The sequence below is a fragment of the Suricata suricatta genome, chromosome 16, assembly GCF_006229205.1.
Source record: "Suricata suricatta isolate VVHF042 chromosome 16, meerkat_22Aug2017_6uvM2_HiC, whole genome shotgun sequence".
NCBI classification, from domain to species: Eukaryota; Metazoa; Chordata; class Mammalia; order Carnivora; family Herpestidae; genus Suricata; species Suricata suricatta.
The window spans coordinates 1,685,247-1,692,438 of record NC_043715.1 but is presented as its reverse complement, the minus strand read 5'-3'; positions in this window follow the sequence as shown (position 1 = coordinate 1,692,438).

Genomic DNA, 7,192 nt, shown 5'->3' with positions numbered 1-7,192 from the left:
TCCAGTTTTATTTTTTCCGTTCTACATTCAGTCCCCATGTCTTCTCACAGTTTGGCTTACTTTGGGGTCGTTTTTGGGGAGTGGGGCACAGGAGAGGGAGGATCCATAAGAAATGCGTTTCTGGTAGCGTTCCTTTCGAAAGGGAAATTCCATCTTTTTGTACATCTTTCCGTTTTTTACTACCGAGTGGTGGCTGCAGACCCGAAGAGCACCCAATAAAGAGTCCTGCTCTGTGCGGCTCCGAACCCTCGCTGTGGGGCATGTGTTTCGTAACTGTCTGCACCTCTCCATACAGACTACTGCCTTTCGTGGGTTCCGGTAACGGGGGGACACCCGGGGACTCCGAGCGCGGTCACACACACGTGCCAGCCCGGGAGGAGACCGGAGACGCGCGTGCGGCCCGGCGTCGGCCACACACACACACACACACACACACACACGACTGACTCGGGTCACAGCACACACCTGGCCACTGCCTCCACGGGTCTGAAAACCCGACGGCCTGCCCTTGCCCTACAGGCCCGGGGCTCCCCCCAACAGCACCTGCTCCCGGGTCTGAGGGTCTGGAAGCTGATGAGGAGCAGGCGGCTGGCCCAGCAGGGGGAGTGCCGCTCCCCCTCCCGCCCCCCAGGCTGGCTTTGCCTACCGGCCCCAGCCTCAGGGTTTCCCCCGATGCGTGGGCCAGGGCGGCTCACCCACCCCCCACCCTGTGTGCTCCTGGGGGACGTGCACGCAGAGTGACACCAGGTCACGTGGGGCTGTCACGAAGCACAGACGTGCATGCCAGGGCTGGCCCCCAGGGGTACACAGTGACAAGTTCTAACCCCAGAGCCACCTCCTGAATGCCCTGCTCTCCCGACAGCTGCCTCCGCGCCCTGGACGTGAGAGCCAGAGGCAGAGAAGCTGCTCCCAGAGCTGCCTCGCCAGGGCCTGTGGGCAGGGGGGCCGACAGGTCCCCGTGCCCGCCTTGCCCACCCTGTGCGGCCCTCCCAAAGCTGGGAAACCTGCACTCACACCTCCCCCTGAAGACCCTAGGACACTGCCCTCTAGGGTCCCCAGGCGGATGTGTCGGTGCCCACAGCTGACCTGCTGCGCTTACCACCGCCGTGAGGAAGCGTGTGCACGGGGTACCTGGGCATTTAGACACGTGCTCAGTGCCTCAAGGGCTGGATAATTTCAGGCACGTGAAAAACCCCCTAGTCAACAGCACACAGGATTCCAAAAGACACACAGTGGGGACGCAGCGCACAGGCCCGATGAGTCAGCAAGAGGACGGCAGCGTGGGAAACTCGCGGGTGGCCACGGACACACGCCGCCCAGTCCACAACCATGTTCACCAGCCAAGAGACTGCTGTGACACCACTGCCCAGGCGCGGAGCAGAGGCGTGCCCGCAGGGTGACGGGCTCCCTGGCGAGACAGGAGGGACATGGGTCCGTCCCCAGTCCCCACACCTGCCATCCCAGCCTGGCCCCTGTCCCGTTCACAAGTCCCGGTCTGGACGGTAAACGCCTCGGCCACCCCCACTTAAGCCCAAATGGCGGGACTGAGAGCCCGGTGCACACAGGTCACAGGTGTGACCTAGATGAGCATCTGGGGACTAAAGGAAAGAAAGTGGTTTGTGCAGTTTTTACTTTGGGTTTTTGGCCGCCCGTCTTTGCTCACCTCCTGAATCCGCACGAGCATTGCCGCTGCGGGCAGGGTCCCCTCTGGAGGCGGGTCCACACCCACGGGGGACAGCGGACGCCCCGGCGCCCTCCTCCAGGGCGGGCGCTCGCATTGTCTCCACCTGCACAGGGCGGCACCCTCGAGGCGGAGGGGAGGCCTCGTCCGCTCAGCAGGCGGAAGCGCACCTGCTCCAGCTCGAAGTGGTCTTGTCTTCTGGGTTTTTTTGCCTTGGGTCTCGGAAACTTCCAGGTGCCTCCTAGATGTCCAGGTCTGTGTGTCTGTAGCTGCACAGTTAACGGGCAGCGTTGAGGGCCGCCACCGCACGTCGCCGCGGGATCCCGCCTGGACAGCGGCTGCTCGGGCCCGGTAATCGTGAACGCAGCTCCAGACCAGAAGGGTGGAGTGCGCGCTCTTGTCGGAAACTCCAGGGGTCTCGTCAGTCCTGCCCCCTGCCCAGGCCGGGCCGCGTGTCATGGGGTACTGTCCACAAGCAAAGACTAGAAAAATGACCTGTCCCCAAGTATCCCCAAGATGCGTCCCTGAGAAATGTCACTAATTCAGCCTTAAAAGCAAGAAAAAGTGCGGTTGCCTTTGTTTAAAAACAAAACAGCGAAGCTGTATTTTCACCGTGTTCCCCGACGCCCGGAGGTCTGAAAGCTGTGGGAAGCGCCGATGGCTGCAGCGCCAGGGGTACGCGGCCCGTGAAAGCCCCCAAGGTCTGCAGGATGGCAGCGTGCCCTCCAAACCTGCAGCCCGCCTGCCAGGGACCACGGGCGCTTCTGGGGCCCGTGCCTCTGCCTGAGACCCCACACGGAGGGGGCCCGACGCATCCATGGGCAAACACACTATTCCAGCTTGTTCCTGACCTCAGAGGGGCGGGCAGCCCTGCCAGTGGCTGTGACTGTGGACAGTCCAGGGCGCCTCTGGTGCGGCAGCACAAGCCTGGGGCTTCGGGGCGGCAGAGAGCACTGCACCTCACACCTACCTCATTTCCGTCCGTCCCTAGCCCCCACCCATCCCCCCACCGTGGACCCGCGCCGAGGCCTCTGGCTGGGTGGCCACCACTCAGTGACAGAAGGGCTGTGGCAGTCCAAACCTGGAGAGGCAGGAGGCCCCAAGGGATGGCAAGACCGGGCCACCCCCTCCCCCTCGCCAGGAGCACCTGCCGCCGTCTCCCCCGATGCCTGCTATGCAGGGCGGACAGAGGTCCGCGCCTGACGTGCCCGAGCACGCCTGAGAACCGCTGCCCCCTAAGCCCGGCCCCCGCTCCCAGTGCTTCCGCGTTGAGGACTCCCATCCAGATGAAGGGCTTTCCATCAGACACTGTTCAATCCCCCCACCATCGGCTCCCCACGGGGCGCAAGGCTGCGGCGACAGGAGGCGGCGCAGGGGGCTGCTCTCCAGTCACCCAGCCTGGGCTTCCACGCGGGGGCACCTTCAGGGGCGAAACGGGTCTGCGGGCGCCCCACTCCAGGCGGCTCCGGGACCCCTGCCTGTGCCCCCCCCCCCCCCCCCCCCCCCCCCCCCCCCCCCCCCCCCCCCCCCCCCCCCCCCCCGCCAGGAACAGGCGGCCCTCGGAGCCAACACGTGAGTGCGGACCCGCCGGTGCATCCAGTGCACTGACTGAAACCCCCCATCCTCTCCGGCCGACCCTGCCTACGTGCACCATCCACGCCCTAAGAACCTCCCCCGATGTAACGTAGCCTGGTGGAAATCCAGCCCCCACGGCTCCGGGGAGCAGCCAGACAGGAGACTGCTGACCCTGACACAGATGCCTTGTCGTGAATCCCACCGGACACGGGTCTCGATCTGCATCTTCATTTTCCTACCATCTTCCCTGGTGCATGGACCCTGTTTGTTAATACAGTGCAATCATTTGTGCTTTGACAAAAAGGGAACGTTGACTGTGTTTTGATTTTTCTTATTGACGAAGCAGCTAAAAATGTTACCTCACCATTTTACCTTTTAGCTGGAAAAAAAAAAGCTTGGTTACTTACAAAATGAAAATTACTTTCCTCTAATGACTGTAACAGTTCAAGCCCTCCCACTGTTGTGTGTGTCGCTGTCTGAAAGCAAGGGGTGCTCTCGAGGTCTGAGCACACGTTGCTCCTTTTGGTAATAAACATCCTCGTTTGAGAACTGGGGGTTTTGCATCATCTCATTGCAATCCGGGGTCTTCACGGTGACGCCCCTTCCCGTGCCCACACTCTGAGACAGTTAAGGGCAAGCTCCCCTCGGGGCAGAGCCCGCACTGCCTCTAGGCCCGGCGCAGCACGGGAGAGCTCTTTTGTGGCCAGGACCGGAGGGCACCCCTGCCAGCTGACCAAGCGCACGGGCAGGCTCTGCCCCCGGGGCCCCGCGGCACGGCTCCATTAAACCTGTTTTGGTTTTCTTGAACTCCGACACCCACGCTTCTCGCAGGGAGCAGAGCTTCCCGGCCTTTCTTTCCGACTGGAGTGTCCCCCCTACTTCAGGATCCCCTCTACCCCTGGGTCCTTCCAGACCCACCCCCGCAATCACACCCCCAGCTCAGTCTGGTCCAGAGGACAGCGACAGGCCCCAGCCCCGCTCCTGCTCGGCCTCCGAAAGCCAGGCCCGGCGTGGGCTGGGCCCAGGGCGGCTCCCCTTGCCCCGACGCCTTACGTCCTTGGCCCTTGACCCCTGGCCGTGTGGGCGGGTGCCCCGGCTTCCCCCGAGCCCACGGTCAGACAGCCGGTGGGTGGCCAGGCCCAGCCAGAGCCAATGCGGCTGGAGTGCTCTCGCAAAACCGAAATGACGGTACCTATGGCCTAGAAGTCAGGAGCAACCCGGGCCACCAAGACAACACTGGTCTCTGAGGACCAAAGGCCTGCATACGGCTTGCTTCCCAGGTTACAACATCCAGGAAAACAGTCCTACTAGAAAGCTCCTTCGGTGCTCACGGAGCCTGGCAGCGGACAGACAACCCTCACACTCCCTCTGGCTGATGTGGGCACCTCACCCTGTGCGAGGGGGCGGCTGGCCCTCTCCTGCCCCCACTCAACACTGTGTCACCTTCTCCTGCCCCCACACACTCGCAGGGGCTGTGAACCTCACGTGCATCGCCAGCCCTGAGCCAGAGCTTGCGCCTCACCTCACCTGGGGGCTGCTCGAGGGCCCCTCTAGCCCCAAGGAACGGCCCCGAGGAGGCCACCCGTCACCGCAGGGCCTGGCTACATCGGCCCTTCAGTGCATCCCTACTGTCAGCGAGCTGCTGGCTCCTGGCTTGCACGGCTTGGTTTAAAAACAAACAAACATACCACCACGCCCCCCTCGATGTTAAGTTACAATAAATACCACTATCACGTCTTCTAGAAACAGAGAGCACTTTGAATGATGACGATTTCTAGGCTTAGTTGGTAGTTTCTTGATTTTTGTTCAATTCAACCCCAAGCCAGAAATGCACCACCTCTGACCAACCACACCCCAGAAGCAAGCCCCAGAGGGCCGCCCTGCCGCGCGTGGGGGTCAGGACACGGAGGCCGACTCACACACAACCCCCCATGACACCGCCCTGCACCGAGCTCTGCCAAGTGCCGGGGGGGGAGCTGACGGCAGCCTAAGAGAAGCAGGCGGGGGGGCAGGGAGCTTACCATCCGCTCAGCCAACCGAGGAGCAGACGAGACAGGGCAAGTGTCTGCGGGCCCTCGCGGACCTGGAGTACAGCCCTTGCCAGCAGTTCTGGCTCCGGCAACACCGGCAGCGGAGGCCTCGGGCTTCACACTGAACACTCACACCTGCGGCGGCCATCAGGGTGTCCAGGACATTCAGCTGGGCACACCAGTCACCGACGGGGGGCTCTTGCGGCCCCAGAGCACATCTTTGCCCCTCCCGCTGCTCAGCATCTGCGGCGCGCTCCTGGGGAGGGTCACTCTCGGCACACGAGCAGCGGAGGCGGGAGGTGGCTCCTTCTCCGGACACGTGTGCTCCCCCGTGCCGGTCCACCCGCACCAAACTGTCTGCACAACCCTATGGACCTATGGACGTGGACCCTATGGCAAACAGACTTGACTACAAGAAGTTTCTTCTTCAGGGAAATCTGCTGGATTCAAAAATACCCTCTTCCCTCAAACCTGCTCTGTCACCTGGACTCTGAGTACAGAACACTGGCCCCTGACAGCAGGGAGCCGAGCAGAGCGGACCAGCCCTTCCAACCCCCTCCCGACGCAGCGGCTGGGGCTGGTGGGCCGCGTGGCCGGAGCAGGCTCGGTGGACCCCAGGGGGTCCCTGCACCAGCCATGGCGTTCGGCCAGCCCTGCCCGAGAAACTTCCAGTTAGATTCCATCCGGAGTGTCCAAGGAAAACCCAGACTGTCCTGGCAGCCAAGAGAAGTGCCACCAATGTGCCCCTCGAGCCAGAGTGCCCGGCCTTTGTAAAATCCAGCCCACCTTGACCGTTGGGTGCTGTGCTGCCCGAAAGGCAGACTAGCCTCTCTCCAATGGACAGGACCCCCGTGGGCACCCCCAGAGGTAAGCTTCCTATTTCCGAGCTGCTTGTGGGAGCGCGCCCCTGCGGGTTCTGCTACAGAGCAGCGTGTGAGTCGGAGGAGAGTGGCAGCACCGGCGACGCCTGTGTGGACCAAGCACGGGGAGGTGGCCAGGCGGGGGGCGGGGGGGCTGCTTCCGCAGCCAGTCAGTCCTCACCCTCCCGAGCAAGCCTTCCCAGGACGTGCCCCAGGGCGTCCCCACTCTGGTCCAGGAGCGCCCTGGCAAGGACCAGGATGGCCTGTTCCAGAAACAAATGGGATGCTGATCCTGTTACTAGAGACTAAAAACACAACGTTCTCCTGGTTGCAGATGTTGAAGGTGAAAAAATGCACCAAGTGTGAACTCAAAGCCTAACATGTGACCCCAGTTCTGCAAATGAAAGCAGGTCTCCGGCCGCTGCCCCCCTCACGCAGTGGACCTCCAGAGCGGCCACAGCGGGCATGCGACACTCCGCAGCCCCCCTCACGCGGTGGACCTCCAGAGCGGCCACAGCTGGCATGCTAACACTGCAGCCCCCCCCCCAACGTGGCGGACCCCCGGCTCAGAGGCACTGAACGGCGCCACCGCCTGTGGACAGCGGGGCCCCTACCCTCCAGCACCCCTTCCGCTTGTCACTTTGCCAAGGACAGCCTGGGGACAGACCGGGAACGGAGGCTGGCTCCCCCATCTCTCCCGAGGAATCGCTAACGGAGCAGTCCCGGTCGGGCACGAGCCCTCCCCCCACCTTACTCCTGAGCAGAGCCGGCGGCAGGGCAGCGGCAGAGACACGAGGCACGGAAGCAGCTGGTGGGCTGCGGCGAGAACCCCGGAAACCTCAGCGGGCCCCGGCCTGACAACAAGTCATCATCCGGCCCCTCGTCTGGCGGAAAGGAGATCGCACACAGAGCACAAGGCGCGGTCCCGGCACGGGGCCTGGCCGCTTCATTCCGAGGCCCACGCCCTGACGCTGCCAGGGCGCCGCACCGCTCGGGTCAATGCGCAGCTGGCGGGGGCAGCGCTCGCGGTCACGGACCACGCACTG